The sequence below is a fragment of the Phocoena phocoena genome, chromosome 16 (assembly GCF_963924675.1).
Source record: "Phocoena phocoena chromosome 16, mPhoPho1.1, whole genome shotgun sequence".
Classification (NCBI taxonomy): Eukaryota; Metazoa; Chordata; class Mammalia; order Artiodactyla; family Phocoenidae; genus Phocoena; species Phocoena phocoena.
The window spans coordinates 16,099,152-16,116,306 of NC_089234.1; the positions used below are offsets into that span (position 1 = coordinate 16,099,152).

At 45.7% G+C, this 17,155-nt stretch overlaps 1 pseudogene; it reads left to right on the plus strand.

Moving 5' to 3' along the window:
• Positions 1 to 7,936: 7,936 nt before the first annotated feature.
• LOC136135971 (AT-rich interactive domain-containing protein 1A pseudogene) lies at positions 7,937 to 15,400 on the plus strand (annotated as a pseudogene).
• The last annotated feature ends 1,755 nt before the right edge of the window (positions 15,401 to 17,155 follow it).

A 17,155-nucleotide genomic window follows, 5' to 3' on the forward strand; every position in this document is an offset into this window, starting at 1 on the left:
CTTGCTAATCAGGCCTTTATTCGAACATCAGCTTTCTTTCTCCTGCTCCTGTCTATAGCTGAAGCCAGGACTCTCTTAATTCTCTTGGCCACTGGGCAGGTGAGAGCTTCCTGTCTGGCAAGACCCTATACCAAACGGTTATCCCCACGATCCGCTTGATTTAGCTGCCCTTGTTTTCTGAGCATGCGTCTGCTAGGACACTCTCTCAGCTACTGCCATTGTCTTTTCATCCTGTTGTACCTCTGCCAGTTCATGTATTTATTCTGTTCCGGTCGGTTTTCTAGGTCTTCAGTTTGGAAACTACTCATCCTGTTTCATGGGGGACTGGTAGAAGGATTTTTCAAACCTGCATATATTTATGGGAGATTTATAATAAAACAACAAACATGCTGGCATTTTCAGAAGTATAGACGTTTCTATAGAGAAAAGAAAAATAGAAATACAGAGGAATGCCTTAGCCATAGGGATGAGCCAAAAAATCTATTTCTAGTTCAACCTATTAGCAATCCATTTTAAACCTGTTCCTTAGAATCTATCCACACCACCCAGGGGAATAATCACCAGTGAGACGATGTTCATATTCAACTGCCCTTATGGGACAGGGACGTGCAAAACATCTGACTCAGGGACTTCAGCTCAGCTGCTCTGGAAAACAGGCTTTAGAGGTGAACAATTCCAACATGAGATTGGTGTTTAGACTGGATGACTGTTAAGGTCCTTTCAACTCTGGGATCCCATGATTCTATGAACATAAATTGTTTTCTAGAAAGAAATGAACACATCAAGTTATATTTGCACCCATTTATACAGAGTCACCAGACTCGACAGAAGTTCCAGTTAGTTTACGGACTTATTAAAAAAAAAAAAACAAAAAAAACAGGTCCTGCAGCAACAGGGGTTGGACTGCTTCATGGAAAAACTTATCTGCAGCGCTACAAACTGTAAAAGGAATTTAGAAGGCCTCTGTGTACGGTCCTCTCCCAGCTGTGCTTGTCTTCTCTTCTTCAAAGTCTGATGTTGGCTGTAAAGTTTATCAAGTATTTTCTCTAGCAGAGCTTTGAGAATCCTTTCTGTGGCATCAGGGTTCCCAGCAGATGAATTTCAGGGGATGGAAGGGGAGGGGGTCATTGTTATTTGGATTCCAAAAGTAAAATCGTAAGAAAACTATTGTCCTAGAGAATACATTTTCAAAAGGACATCTAAGGGGCAAGTAGGTAATGAGAAAATCATTTTGATTTGCAACAAAAAGCCCTGTTGTGGCTATAGTGACTGCGTTTCGTATTGAATAATTCAAGAATATTAAAATGAGGTTCAAATAAGAGGAAAGCCTAAATGCCAGGAAGAAAATGCTGACTGATGTCTTTAGCCTGACATCATAGCTTCCCATAGAAAATTACGGACTTTTGTCTGATTTTTAACCAAGAAAACGGTAGCTCGCTTTATATTGTAGATGTGTATCTGAAATGTGATTATACAATAGACTTTGATCAATTGAATCACCTTCTGCACACTTTAACACTTGATGACTCATCACATTTTCCTCTCATTATCCTTTTGAGTGCAATCAGAAGGTGAGTTCTTTGGAAATGTTTTTGTATGTTAGTATTCAGCCCAGGTAGATAGATAGGCTTCAATAAACATTTAACAATGTGCGTTTCCAAGATGCTTTGTATTAATTTCTAAGTGATTGTCAATTAGCCAGGATTTTATTGCCCTCCATAATCCGCCCTGCCCCCCGCAGTGGCTGTTAATGACGTGTAATGCAATGTACTAGGGACAGCTATTTAAAGGTCTTCTGCTCAATTGAATTCAATAGTCTACTCCATCCTAGGACTCTGTGGATGTGGAAGTTTTGAATTTTCATAAATCAGGGGAAATGGTGGAAAAATACTGTGGGGGGGTAAGACCATGAACGTGAGTTCGGTAGGGTACGCTCGGAAAGAAAAGCACATATTCCATCGTGCACGAGAACAGAAAAAAGTCATGGCCTGAAAAAGGAAATTGGGTGAAACAAAAGAAGATACTAATATTAAAAAAACGTGATCTTTAATCAACAAATGCAGATGTGTCCTTGGATCTTGCACCTTTGGACATCTTGAGTATCTGCGATTACCCAGGACATCGTGGTACCATGTGGAGTTAGGGAGAATGAGGCCATGGAATCAACCCCAGCCTGGGCTCCCCAACTCAAGCTGGGGTTTGGAGAGTCACTCTCTTGCCTGAAACCCAAGCTGCCACCCACCAGACAAATCATGGCTTGAATCAGAGAGCCCAGTGGGAGGGGGCTGGGGAGGCGGAGTGCCCATTTCAGTATCCATAAAAGGGCATTTTGGTGTCCTAGGTAGAACAGTCATGTGAGGAAGAGAGGGCGGGCTCTGGAGAAAAGTGCTTGGGTCCCCAGAGCTCTGACAGCCACTTCCCAGCTCTGGAATCTTAAGCAGGTCATTCGCCCCACCAAGCCTCAGTTTCTTCATCAGTAAAATGTGCTGGTACAGGACTTGTCTCACAGAGTTCTCTCAGATCGAGTGATGTGATCCATAAGAGCGTTTAGTGTAGTGCTAAGTACACTACACTATCAAAGCATTTTCCCAAGTTATGTGTTGTTCCTGAGCTATTACCCTATTTTTCCAATTCCTACTCTAAGACAGACCCCTCTCCCCCAATGCATAGGTATAGTTATTAATATGAACGGGATGTCCACAGGGATGTAGCTTCTTGTGCGCCAGTAGGACTGCTTCTGTTAAGGGCCATAACCCTCCATTTCCTTATGATTTGCCTCTGACTGTGGCCCTCTCTTCCCCAACTGAGGTGTAGTAATGAATTCACATAATTAACGTCTCTTGTTGTCACTGGCTTTTCCTATTGTTTATGGTTTTCTGTTGTCTAATGACTACATGTCTGGGACTCCTATTTTTAACAAACATTTAAAACCTGACAGATGACAGCTCTTGGGTTATAATTGTTCAATAAAAATAAGATTCTCGGGCTTCCCTAGTGGCGCAGTGGTTGAGAGTCCGCCTGCCGATGCAGGGGACGTGGGTTCGTGCCCCGGTCCGGGAAGATCCCACATGCCTCGGAGCAGCTGGGCCCGTGAGTCACGGCCGCTGGGCCTGTGCGTCCGGAGCCTGTGCTCCGCAACAGGAGAGGCCACAACAGTGAGAAGCCCGCGTACCACAAAAAAATAAAAATAAAAAAATAAGATTCTCAACAGGTAGCTGTTAAAACAGAAGGGAGACTGACTTCTTAGGGAAGGTCACCTGATAACGGCGATTATTTTGACACAGCTGGAAAAACCGTATAAGAGGGAGGAACAGAAAATGCCCGGTCAACACCAGTGCTCTCAATCAAGGGAACTAAGAGCCATAAATTCTGCAACCGACTGATGCAGCGGTGGCAATGCCAGGACTCTGCTTCAATCTGCCTTCACCCTGTTCTGAAGCTGGGTGACCTTCTTGGAAGTGGGTGAATTGACCCGGCTATTTCTGGCAACAGTTCCGGTTCTCAGGCTCTTTATTCTAACAGTGCCACTTCTAAAGTAAGAAATATGTTGTCTGCCTGATACCAAGTCCTCAGGGCCAAACACATTCTTTCAATGATGGAGGGGAAAGTCTTGCATACATTGGACAACAAACTAAAATATAAAGAAGCAAATATAACTTTTTCCTAGCTATTCTTGGGCAACTCACCTGGCTTGAAGCTGATGTACCATCTTTTCCCAGAATGAGGAAGGACACACACACACACACACAAATGCAAAACACACATTTGCATGCATATGTATATATATTTAAAAATTCTAGAACCTATATTTTTCTTACCTATTATTATATAATGTTGGAATTGGCTATAAAAAAGAAATGTTTATCTGTGAAGATATAAGAAATAAGTCTAAGGAAAACTGTAGACATTATTTGTCCCTTACCTACCATTATTTTCTTACTTGTTCTGTTGTATTTTTGTTAGTAGTAGTAGAAAGTTTTCACTTTTCACTTCTTTCCAGTGGTGTGCTAACAATTCCTACATCTCTGCATCATGCCATACACTGAAACCCAAATCTCTTTTCTCAGCTGCTTGTAGACTTCTCACCCTGCGTGTCCACGTCAAACTCAAGAACCTCCAACCACACATCTGACTCTGTTTCCTTGAACTTCCCCCACCCCAACCCCAACAAGACATGCTACTGGTCTTGCCTTCCTTTCTGTGATTTATGGCCTTCTCGCATCATCTTGACTCACTTAACGCATCTCCCCTTTTCCAGTTCTACTCACCTGTCCACCCCCCCTGTTCTTGTCAAGTACATGCAATGGAACTCACATCTGACTCGAGAATTCATTTACTTAAAACCTTCCATGACTCTCTTCGCCCTTCAGAATGAACTCCAAAATTCCTGGTAAGATCTATAAACTCCTTCCCGGTCTAGCCTTTTCCTGTTTATCGGGAGTCGTTTCCCACTATAGTGGCCTTGGCAGGCGTACGCTCCAGCCATACAAATGTTCTTGCTGTCTTCGGAATCCAGCCTATTCTTTCTTGCCTCCCTGCCTTTGGAAAGTTCTCTCCTCTGCTTGGAATGCCCTTTTCATCTTGGCAAAAACTACAAAATCAACCAAGTTCCAGCTCACTTGATACTTTGTAGGAGATGCTCTTCCTAATTATCCAAGCCTGTTTTAGAATCTGTTCCCTTTTTGGGGGTCTCATGGTAAACCTTGCATAATTCAATTAGGGACTTGCGTTGGCTGCTTCCTCCATCAGGCTGTGAGCTCCTTGGGGGCCAGGATTGGTAACTGTGTGTTTCCATTACCCAAGATGGTACCTGGCTTCTAGTTGGACTGCAAAAAATGTTTCTGGACAGAAAAATATTAATTAACCCATAAAGTTTGATCTCTTGAAAAACCCATTAGAAAGTTACTGGGTTTGCCTTCTAGGAGAGCGTGAACTTTCAGGAAAACACCCTTGGTTAAAAGTAGGTAGTTAACAGCTCATCGGGGCTAGGAAAAGATCTTAGCTGTTACCCTGTTCAACCAGCAGCCTTTTTCAAATTCAACATTGTGGTAAAGAGGTATAAAATTATTCCCCCAAACTTACTGGGAGCAGAGGGTATTAGAACCCATGCAGGTCCCTATACCTAGTTTGGGGGCCTTTTTTTCTGATGCTTCCATTGGAAGTGTCCAGAATAGGAATTATTTGCAATACTCGCCTGTCATAGATTTAACCTGCCATATAGATGTGGGTAATTCTACAGGTCAGACAAACTGCTAGTTTATCTAAATAAATACTGAAACAAAGACTGTCGTACTTGAGCCCTAGGCAGTAAATCAGGTTGAAGGGGAGTAGCTAAAACTGTCAACGGCTCTGCCCATGAAGGATGTTGGAAGTCATAGGATAGGAGAAAAAGCAAGTAGTCAGACAGAGAAGTTAGGCTTGATGAGGTTCAGATTATCAGACCTTGGGGCTGCCTATTTAAATAATGTGAACCTTTTTGGCTTAAACTCTGTGGGTCCCTCAGGTCCCAGGGGATTTTATGTCCTTCCTCTGAGCAGGAAAGCTCCGGATGCCATTGGAAAGGCTGCTTTCTCAGCATCCCGAGAGCCACACCCAGGTCCTCTCTGAAGATAAGGAACAAGTGCAAAACAAAACAAAAATTCATCTTTGTCAAGCCTGAGAAAAGGAATTGAAATTAGAATTTGGGAGCATGGATTTATTAATTTAAAAGATTAGGTGAGTATGTACTGAGTGCTAAGCATGGCCATCCTTGTTTTATAGGTGAGGAAGTGAGGCTTGAGAGGCAAATAATTGGCCTAGGGTCAGATCCAGTGACAGAAAACCTAAGACCCAGGTCTGTTGGCATCACAACGATTCTGCTCTGCTGCTTCTTCATTCAGTGTGGCAAAAAATACTTGGGGCTTTTTACCGTGGCTGAATTCATTTGCCTATGCCAGGAGAGGTGGAACCCAACCCAATCACGGAAAGGGTTCTAGAAAGCAAGGCAGAAGACTTGGTTCTAGTTCTGGCTGAGATTCACCATCTAGGAGCAAGTGTTTAGTGGGAATGCTGGTGAGATTTTGGGAGAAAATAAAGGATTTGTTGGGTGTAGGCAATGGTTATGTGCTTGACATATAACCATAGTACCTCTGAGGCCCCCTACATCACACGTGACAGAACTCTTAGGGCCTGGAGCTGAGACTACCCATGTCAACATGACTTGCTTGTTTGTTCCAGGAACCCTTCCCTCAGAAACGATAAGATTGTAAACCAATAATAACTGCGCCGTTTGCCTCAGGAAATTCCTGCAGATCAGTTTATCCAGAGCAACAGGTAAACAGCCGGCTATTCAAACAACAGTTAGTTAGTCAAGACTTGCTTCAAGCCCGTCGCCCTGTTGTTTCCACTGACCCTATGATGCTACGAAATCTGCCCAATCTCAGTCAGCTCCACCTTGAAAGACCTGCTGTAAGTCACTTGAGACCAGATCCTAAAACCCTATAAATATCCATTTTGACTTTCTCTTCTGAGAAATTAAGACTTTGTCAGGATGGCATTCTCCCTTACTGCACCAAGTTCTGATAAATTTAGCTTTGCTGTTATCAACAAGTGACCTTTGCGGACTTCCAGGCCCATTTTATTGATGTGGAAACTGAGGTTCAGAGAGACTGAGTAATGCATTCAAGTCACACAGGCAGTAATGTAGACTAGTGGTAGGCCAGAATCTGGCAGAACCAGATTCAAATCTGGTTGTCTCCTCTCAAGACCAGGTTACCCCGAAAGCCTTCACTTCTTAGCTGTAAGATGAGAGAATTGCGTTGGCTCATGAAGACTGAGATGCTCCCTTGCTTGCTTTCAACTTTGATAAAAACAAATTGAACTATTTTCAAAGCTAGAATAAATTTTCTCCTCTTCTGTCTTTTGTTGAAATATTTCCTCCAATTTTCGTCTTATATGTTTTTGTCTACAGAAATAAAAATGCAAGCCTAGTAGAAAAGGACCCCATCACATTTCTTTTTATTGTGGTAAAAAAAAAATACCGTAAAATTCACCATTTTAACCATTTGAAAGCTCACAATTCAGTGGCATTTAGTACATGTAAAAAGGGGCAATCATCATTCCTCTCCAATTCCAGAACATTTTCGTCACCCAAAGGGAATGGTGCACCCAACATCCTCCATGACCCCCTACCCCGGCCTCTGGTGACCATTTATCCACACGCTGTCTTTATAGATTGGCCTATTCTGGACATTTCACGTAAATGGAATCATGTAACATATGGCTTTTGTGTCTGATTCGCACTTAGCATAAAGCTCTCAAGATCCCATCGGATTTTGTCTTTTGTAATATTCATGGTGTATCTTTGACACTGAATGGTAGCAAAGGAACAAGCCAAACACATGAATTATTGTGATTGAGAGTTTTTCTCCTACAGGGAGAGGCAAAGAAGTGGTCCTCAAGGGCAACAATGGGAAGGGAAACCGTTCACATCCCTTGGCCACTTGACCTAAGGATTGCTCTCCATCACTTTCCCTGGGACCCGGGCTGAGTCTGATGGTGAGACTACATGCAGGAAGGGCAAGGAGCCCATCATCTGTCTTGGCTGTGATTTTGTTGGCCTGCCTGGTCTTTTCCTTGCATAGTCCTTGTGTGGACATGAGGACAGTGAAGCAAGCTATTGGAAGATGCCTAGTAACAGGGTGAGATTCCAGCTGGGCTCCAGCTGGCCCTTAGGACAGTTTATGTCCAATTTCACCATACTAACTGGAAAGAGGCTGCAGGACACTTTTTCTGTCCATGCCTAGCAGGAACCACTGCTCTCAGTTTCGTACACAAAGAGAAATCAGTCTTTTTGATGTGATTGTGGAGTTCAGGTACTCCTTCTTCGGGTGTGCCAAGGGGCTGGTGTTGGTGAGTCAGTCTCCTTGAGACGCTTGGATCGAGGAGGATGCTCTTGATGAACCGTTCGGATAAGCGCGCATAGAAGGAAGTTTCTACTGCAGCACACGCAGAATCCTCTCCTATCAGACGCCTAAAAATGTCAAAGAAAGGAAAGGGTGTGCCTAATACTGACAGATCTAAATCACGATTTGATGCCAGAGGCTAAGATAAGTCTTTTCTCCCATGACAGCTCCACACTTAGAAAAGTTACTCCATCATTTCCTATTCCAGTTAATGTCAAATTGAAAATTGTTGCTTGATAAATTATTAGCAGGAAATTTTATGTTTTTTCCTTAGAGGATTTTTTTTTTTGCTTTTCCTATTTATTTTTTGAAAAAATCCAGAATGGATCAAAAAGAACAGTCATCAGGGATACAGGTGCCAGACACAGGCCAAAGGGTAGCTAGGAAAGTATGCCTTCAGAAAGTTTGGGAGACTTGTGTTTTAGAAGCTGGACCTCACATAAATAGCTAGCTTAGTTTTCCATTGATTTAGCTTCCCCTGCCCTACCTCCCAACATGGCACAGCTGGCTTGCCTTGCAAGGCCTTAGCTGAAGAACTCCATATACACACAGGCTGGTACAGCAGTACTTAGGTAACTAGAAGGATCTCATCCCCCTATGGTCTCATTGCAGACCTGTCTTCAGTGTGTGAGATGGTTTCACCCCTTTGAAAATACAGCCACTTCAGCACAAAACAACGTTAAATCTTTAGAATGATCAGTAAATCATCTTTCCCCCCATTTTACATGCAGCTGAAAAGGAATGACAGGCTAGGGACAGAATACTGTGAACTTTGTACTGTTGGGAATTATCACTTGTTAAATGATCATTAGCTAATGGTCACGAAATTTACATATTCAGGAAATTATATAGAGAGTACTGCAAAAACACAGTAGAAGACTGAAGTTTTGCCCATTTCAGCTCAGGAGATCCCTTCACTCCCAAGCATCATAATATGTTGTCCTTTCGGCTCCAAAGTTTACTGCCTTCCCGCTCAGATGCCATCTTTCTGTATGCCATTTCGAAGAGCTTCAGTGATGCTTGCTGAAGCGAAGATGCTGCCTGCCTTATGTTTTCTCCTGTTTCACTGTCTTTTCGAGCGAGCAGCGCCCTCATTTTGGAAATCTCTTCTTTTAGCTTGTGGCACTCATCAGCAGGCAATTGGTCCTTGAATTCTTCCATCTTGGTTTCTGTGTCATGAATGATTCCTTCAGCCGTATTAACTGCTTCAACTCGTTCCTTCTTTCGCCGGTCTTCCTCAACATACTTCTCTGCATTTTTAACCATATTTTCAATATCATCTTTGCTTAACCCACCGGAAGACTGGATCGCACTCTGCTGCTCGCGTCCTGTACCCTTATCTTTGGCAGAAACTTGTACAATCCCATTGGCATCAATGTCAAATGTAACTTCAATCGGAGGGACTCCACGAGGGGCTGGGGGAATCCCAATCAAAGTAAACTGTCCAAGAAGTTTGTTGTCTCCAGCCACCTCTCTCTCACCCTGACACACTTTAATCTCCACTTGAGTCTGTCCATCAGCAGCTGTAGAAAACACCTGGCTCTTCTTGGTTGGAATAGTGGTGTTCCTGTTAATAAGCTTGGTGAAGACACCTCCCGGAGTCTCAATACCCAGAGACAGGGGAGGGACATCCAAGAGTAGCACATCTGTGACATCACCAGCCAGCACACCTCCCTGAACGGCAGCTCCAATGGCCACAGCCTCATCAGGATTGACAGCTTTACTTGGGGCTCGGCCAAAGAGAGCCTGCACAGTCTGCTGAACCTTGGGCATCCTAGTCATGCCACCAACCAGAATCACTTCTCCTATGTCACTTTTGCTGGCTTCTGCATCTTGCGTGGCTTTTTGGCCTGGAGCTGTGGTGCTTCTGATTAGATCAGTAACAATCCCCTCAAACTGAGCCCGGGTCAGCTTCATATTCAAATGCTCGGGTCCAGAAGCATCCATCGTGAGGTATGGCAAATTGATGTCAGTCTGCACAGACGAAGAGAGTTCACACTTGGCCTTCTCAGCGGCTTCCTGAACCCTTTGAAGCGCCATGTTGTCTTTGGTCAAATCAACCCCTGTCTCTCTTTTGAACTCCTTCACAATGTGACACAGCAAGGCCTGGTCAAAGTCTTCACCACCTAAAAAAGTGTCTCCATTGGTGGATTTCACCTCAAATACTCCTTTCTGAATTTCCAGTATGGAAATATCAAAAGTTCCACCACCTAAATCATATACGGCAAGGATTTTGTCTTCTGATTTGTCTAGACCATAGGCCAGAGCGGCCGCTGTGGGTTCATTAATTACCCAAAGCACATTTAGTCCAGATATCTGGCCAGCATCCTTATTGGCCTGCCTCTGAGAGGCACTGAAATACGCTGGGACGGTGATCACAGCATTTTTTGCTGTGTGCCCCAAGTAATTTTCTGCAGTCTCATTCATCTTCATCAACACAAATGCTCCAATCTGACTTGGGGAATAGAGTTTTCCATGAGCTTCAACCCAGGCATCGCCATTAGAGGCGCGGACAATTTTAAAAGGAACATTTTTAATGTCTTTTTGAACTTCTGGGTCATCATATCGCCGGCCAATGAGACGCTTGGTAGCATAGAATGTGTTGTTTGGGTTGGTGACAGCCTGTCGCTTGGCCGGGACGCCAACAAGTCGCTCACCATCTGCTGTAACGGCTACAACTGAAGGGGGTGGTTCTGGCACCTTCAGCATTCTCTAGCACCTTTGCTTGTTTACCTTCCGTAACTGCCACACAGGAGTTGGTGGTACCCAAATCAATACCAACAACTGCTCCCTGATGCATAGTCCCGCCTTGAAACAATTCTAAAAGCTTCATGACTAAAGCCATTCCAGCCATCCTGGTGGCGGGCGGCTGGGGGGCCCCGGGAGGCTGCGGCGCCGACAAGACGGGCTGCTGCAGCTCGGCTGGCGCTTAGCGTGGCCGGTTAATGGTGGAAATACGAGGCAGCAAACATGCGCTCGGACCATCGAGAATTGCTGGGCGCGGTGATGCTAGCGCTTCTGGAAACCTCCAACTACGTGAGGTGGGGGGCGGGGTTTGATCGCTGCGGCCTGGAAGCCAGCTCTTCCGCTGAGGCGCCACCGCGCTGCCTGATAAGAAAATACCTGAACGCTGCTTCCGGAGTCAGGGCCTATGGCTAATACGCTTCGGGGCATGATGGTAGGGAAAAGCGTGTCCTCCCGTGCCAGCTGCGGCAGGTCTGGGCTCCGTGACAGACCAGGAGGCTAAAAGCGGTATATCGAGGATTTCTTTTTCTTTCTTTCCCCCGTCTGAGTTATGTGTGATGTGGGATGTAAAAATACAAAAAGAAAAGCCAAAAAATGTCATCATGTTTCCTCTTTTCAACCTTTATGGTAAAGACAAAGGGTCACAGTGAGTTCAAAAATATTTATCTTGGGCTTCCCTGGTGGCGCAGTGGTTGAGAGTCCGCCTGCCGATGCAGGGGACACGGGTTCGTGCCCCAGTCCGGGAAGATCCCACATGCCGTGGAGCGGCTGGGCCCGTGAGCCATGGCCGCTGAGCCTGTGCGTCCAGAGCCTGTGCTCCGCAACGGGAGAGGCCACGACAGTGAGAGGCCCGCGTACCGCAAAAAAAAAAAAAAAAAAAAAAATTCTTATAAATATTGCATAGAACATCATAAGTTGAGATAAATGTCACAGAAGCCATTGAAACATATGACCACAGTCAATTTATGAGCAACTTAAAATATAGAAGCTCTCCAGGGTAGTAAGATTGCTGTGAAATTATAAAACATTAGCTTTCTTTTCAAATATGGCAAGCATCTAGGCAGGAATTCTGAACTCGGGGTCAGTAGATCCCTTGGAAATGATTGTGACACTTATCATGTATGTGCATCTTTCTGGGGTGAAGATCATAACCTTTTTTCCCTTTTCTTTTTTTCTTTTGTAACTTTAAGGGGTTGGTGACCTAAGGATAAGAAGATTCTTTGCTCTGAGAGGTGGTTGGACTACAGTGATTTTAAAGTGATTCCAATCCTGAGATTCTTTGAAATCAGCCTTGAATTAATCAAGGATATTTTCATAGCTGATATGTTGCCACTAACAAGCAATGGGTTGGCTGTATAACATATTGGCTCTTGTTGATTGTTTGCAAATAAGTTGCCCACCAATCACTATCGAGCCTTTGGACATTCTTTTATTTTTCTTAAATATGCATTTATTTATTTATTTGGCTATGCTGGGTCTTAGTTGTGCCATGCATGTGGGATCTAGTTCCCTGACTGGGGATCAAACCCAAGCCCCCAGCATTGGGAGTGCGGAGTCTTAACCGCTCGCTGGACCACCAGGGAAGTCCCCAAGCCTTCGGCCATTCTTAATGTCCGCTAACAGGATGTAGCCTATTATATCAGATCTCCCTGTAATTGTCACTGTTTAAATAACTGTGTTTATTCCTCATTGGACAAGTATCTATTGAATAATATTATTTGAAAATTAATTGATTTAACATATTTGGTAGGTTTAAATATGTTTCATTGCCTTCCCTAAAGAGTAGATGACATTCTATGAAGGAATATTTCATAATACAGGTCCACAATTTCTCACTCTCAATTCCCAAATCTAGAAAGCTCTGAAGATAGAGTTTTTTTCCCATAACTCACTTGAGAGTAGATGCGACCTGAATTGAACTCATTTGGCAGTAAGATCTGACCTGAACTGGCGTGAGGCTTTTTATAGTCATTATTTATCTACGCAGTATGAACAATCATACATTTCGCTGCAGAGACATTAATGTTTGATTATGGAATGCTGACCTGGGACCCTGCTTAAGATGTTCTGTAATATGTAATCTATGTACCATATTTTCTTCCTAGAATCCCCCAAATCCTGAATTCTAAAACATAACTGCCCCCCAGGCTCTCAGGTAAGAGTTTGTGGAGCTAGACCCTATATTTTTGCCTGAGAAGCTTTTGTAATTCTGTGTGTATGTGTCTATGCGGTCACGTTTAAAAGAAGAACAAAGCACCTTTCTCATCTCTCCAAACCGGACTGACACACAATAAATTATTTCTGACCTTTGAGAAATGAACTTTGAAAAGCACTCATTCACAGTTACGCCAGCAGGCAGAGCACGGGCTCTGCCCTGCAAGGCGCTGCCTATCAGGGCGTGAACCAAACATGAAATGCTGCACACGGATCAGAGAGCCAACCATGAAGGCCCATGGCCTTCCCCTGGCACACGCCAGCCCCCATATGGTCCTTCTGCCCCCGTGTCCCCCATGACGAGGCCCCCTCCATCCAACTACCAGCCCCCACCGAGCACGCAGAATCACATGCTCCCCTGCCCCGGCCAATGGAGAACCGCAGCTCTCCTAGCAAGTCTCCATTCCTGCACTCCGGGAAGAAGATGCAGAAGCCAGGTCCCCAGTACCTGCCTCACGCATAGCACCTGCCCCTGTGCAGCCCCTATGATTCGGCGGGACATCACCTTCCCACCTGGCTCTGTTGAAGCCACACAGCCTGTGTTGAAGCAGAGGAGCCGGCTCACGACGAAGGACATCGGAACCCTGCAGGCGTGGCGGGTAATGATGTCCCTCAAGTCCGGGCTGCTGGCAGAGAGCACGTGGGCATTAGACACCATTAACATCCTGCTGTATGATAACAACAGCATCATGACTTTCAACCTCAGTCAGCTCCCAGGGTTGCTAGAGCTCCTTGTGGAATATTTCCCACGTTGCCTGATTGAGATCTTTGGCATTTTAAAGGAGTATGAGGTGGGTGACCCAGGACAGAGAACACTACTGGACCCTGGGAGATTCAGCAAAGCGTCTAGTCCAGCTCCTGTGCAGGGGGAGAAGGAGGATAGACCTTCTAGGTCCTAAACTAGAGGAGGAAGAAGAGGAGGAAGTAATTGAAAATGATGAGGAGATGGCCTTTGCGGGCAAGGACAAAGCCACCTCAGAGAATCGTGAGGAGAAGCTGATTAGTGAGTTTGACAGGCTTCCAGGAAAGCTCGTGCAAAAGCCGTCTGTGGTGGGCTGCTCAGATAAGCTAGGGCGCGTGCAGGAGTTTGACAGTGGCTTGCTGCACTGGCGGATTGGTGGGGGGTCACCACCGAGCATATCCAGACCCGCTTTGAGAGCAAAACAGAGCTGCTGCCTTCCCGGCCTCATGTACCCTGCCCACCAGTCACTCGGAAGTATGTCACAGCAGTAGAGGGTACCCCAGGGACAACAGAGCAGGAGGGCCCCCCGACTGATGGCCCTCCAGAAAAACGGATCACAGCCACTATGGACGACATGTTGTCCACCCGGTCTAGCACACTGACCAAGGAGGGAGCTAAGAGTGTAGAGGCCACCAAGGAAAGCAGCAAGTTTCCATTTGGCATCAGCCCAGCACAGAGCCATCGGAACATCAAGATCCTAGAGGATGAACCCCACAGTAAAGATGACACCCCACTGTGTACCCTCCTGGGCTGGCAGGATTCCCTAGCCAAACGCTGCGTCTGTGTCTCCAATACCATCCGAAGTCTGTCATTTGTGCCAGGCAACGACTTTGAGATGTCCAAGCACCCGGGGCTGCCGCTGATCCTGGGCAAGCTGATCCTTCTGCACCACAAGCACCCGGAACGGAAGCAGGCGCCACTGACTTACGAGAAGGAGGAGGAGCAGGACCAAGGGGTGAGCTGCAACAAAGTGGAGTGGTGGTGGGACTGCTTGGAGACGCTTCGGGAAAACACCTTGGTCATGCTCGCCAACAGGTCGGGGCAGCTGGACCTCTCCCCATACCCCGAGGGCATTTGCCTGCCTGTCCTGGATGGACTCCTACACTGGGCAGTCTGCCCTTCAGCTGAAGCCCAGGACCCCTTCTCCACCCTGGGCCACAACGCCGTCCTCTCCCCGTAGAGATTGGTCTTGGAAACCCTCAGCAAACTCAGCATCCAGGACAGCAATGTGGACCTGATCCTGGCCACAGCCCCCTTCAGCCGCCTGGAGAAGTTGTACAGCACCATGGCGCGCTTCCTCAGTGACCCAGAGAACCCGGTGTGCCGGGAGATGGCTGTGGTACTGCTAGCCAACCTGGCACAGGGTGACAGCCTGGCAGCCTGTGCCACTGCAGCGCAGAAAGGCAGCATCGGCAACCTCCTGGGCTTCCTGGAGGACAGCCTTGCTGCCACACGGTTCCAGCAGAGCCAGGCCAGCCTGCTCCACACGCAGAACCCGCCCTTGGAGCCAGCTAGTGTGGACGTGATGCGGCAGGCTGCCCGTGCGCTGCTGGCCCTGGCCAAGGTGGACGAGAAACACTCGGAGTTCACGCTGTATGAGTCACGGCTGTCGGACATCTCGGTATCACCGTCGAGGAACTCACTGGTTTCACAAGTCATTTGCGATGTTCTGTTTTTGATTGGTCAGTCAGGACAGCCGTGGGACGCCTCCCTCCCTGTGTGCGCGTGCGCGCGCGTGGAGAACTTAGAAACTTGACTGTTGCCCTTTACTGATGCAAAACCACCTCAGAATCCAGTTTACCCTGTGCTGTCCAGCTTCTCCCTCGGAAAAAAAGTCTCTCCTAGTTCTCGTTCCTCCTCCTTCTCGCCCCTTCTTCCTCCCGATCTTTCTATTCCCTGTCCTCACTTTACTCCCCTCAGGACCCTGCCCTATTTGAAAAGACAAAGCTCTGCCTACATAGAAGACTTCTTTTATTTTAACCAAAGTTACTGTCGTTTACAGTGAGTTTGGGGGAAAAAAAAATACAAATAAAAATGGCTTTCCCAGTCCTGGCATCAAGGGGATGCCACATTTCATAATGTTTTTTTGTTTGTTTGTTTTGTTTTTTTGCAGTATGCGGGCCTCTCACTGTTGTGGCCTCTCCCGTTGCGGAGCACAGGCTCCGGATGCACAGGCTCAGCGGCCATGGCTCACGGGCCCAGCTGCTCCACGGCATGTGGGATCTTCCCGGACCGGGGCACGAACCCGTGTCCCCTGCATCGTCAGGCGGACTCTCAACCACTGCGCCACCAGAGAAGCCCCATAATGTTTTTAATGGTTGAAAAAAACAAACCAAAAACAACCCTGAAGGACAAAAATGGTGACTGCTGAACTGTGTATGGTTTATTGTTGTACATTCACAATCTTCCAGGAACCGAGAAGTTCGCAGTTGTGGACAAACCCTGTTCACTGGAGAGGCGTGTGCAGTAGAGTGTAGACCGTTTCATGTACTGTACTGTACACCTGATACTGTGAACATATCGTAATAATAATGTCTCACATGGAAACAAGAGAAAACGCTGGGTCAGCAGCAAGCTGTAGTTTTAAACAATGTTTTTAGTTAAATGTTGAGGGGGCAAAAAAAAGAAAAGGCTTTTCCCCCAAAGTATCATGTGTGAACCTACAACACCCTGACCTCTTTGTCTCCTCCTTGATTGTATGAATAACCCTTAGAACTGGTTTTAACCTTTAGCTGCAGTGCTTGCGCTGCCACGTGTGTATATATATGATGTTGTACATTGCACATACTCTTGGAGCCCCACAGTTTGGTCCCCCTCCCAGCTACCCCTTTATAGTATGACGAGTTAACAAGTTGGTGACCTGCACAAAGTGAGACACAGCTATTTAATCTCTTGCCAGACATCTCTAAGTTAGTGAAATGGAATCTGATTCTCTTAGCTATGTTAACTGTTGGGGGGTCTAGGGAGAAAACTTGGGGGTGGGGAAAGGGACTTTTTCCCTTGTAAAGTCCAGTAAGAAAAATGGCTACAAATCTTCCAGTTACAAAAGAGAGAACCCCATTGAAAATAGAATACAATAAGTGACAAATAAATCAAGTATTTTACACATTGATAACTGAACCTGGAGCCTAGAACATGTAGTTCTGACTTAACAATTTTAGAGAAATGCCTATTTTTAAAGAATAATGATGTACATTTTCATACAGTGTATGCTCATTGAATATATGTTGCTAAAATACATTCCAGCAATCTAGGTGCCATTTCTAGAAATAAATCCATTTCTTAGAAATTTTTGGGAAAGAATCTCATTGTTTCCTGTGACACTAGCAAAGAATGCCCCATATACGTTGCAATTTGAGGCTTAGCACCTTTCTTAGAGAAACTATTATTTATGTCTGCTAGTGAAAATCTGAATTTCAAAGGAAATAGAGGGTTACATCACATCTTCTTGCAGTGCAGTGCTCTAGTGAGGCCTGTTATCACCCTGTGCTTGGACTGTTGCAGAAGTGGA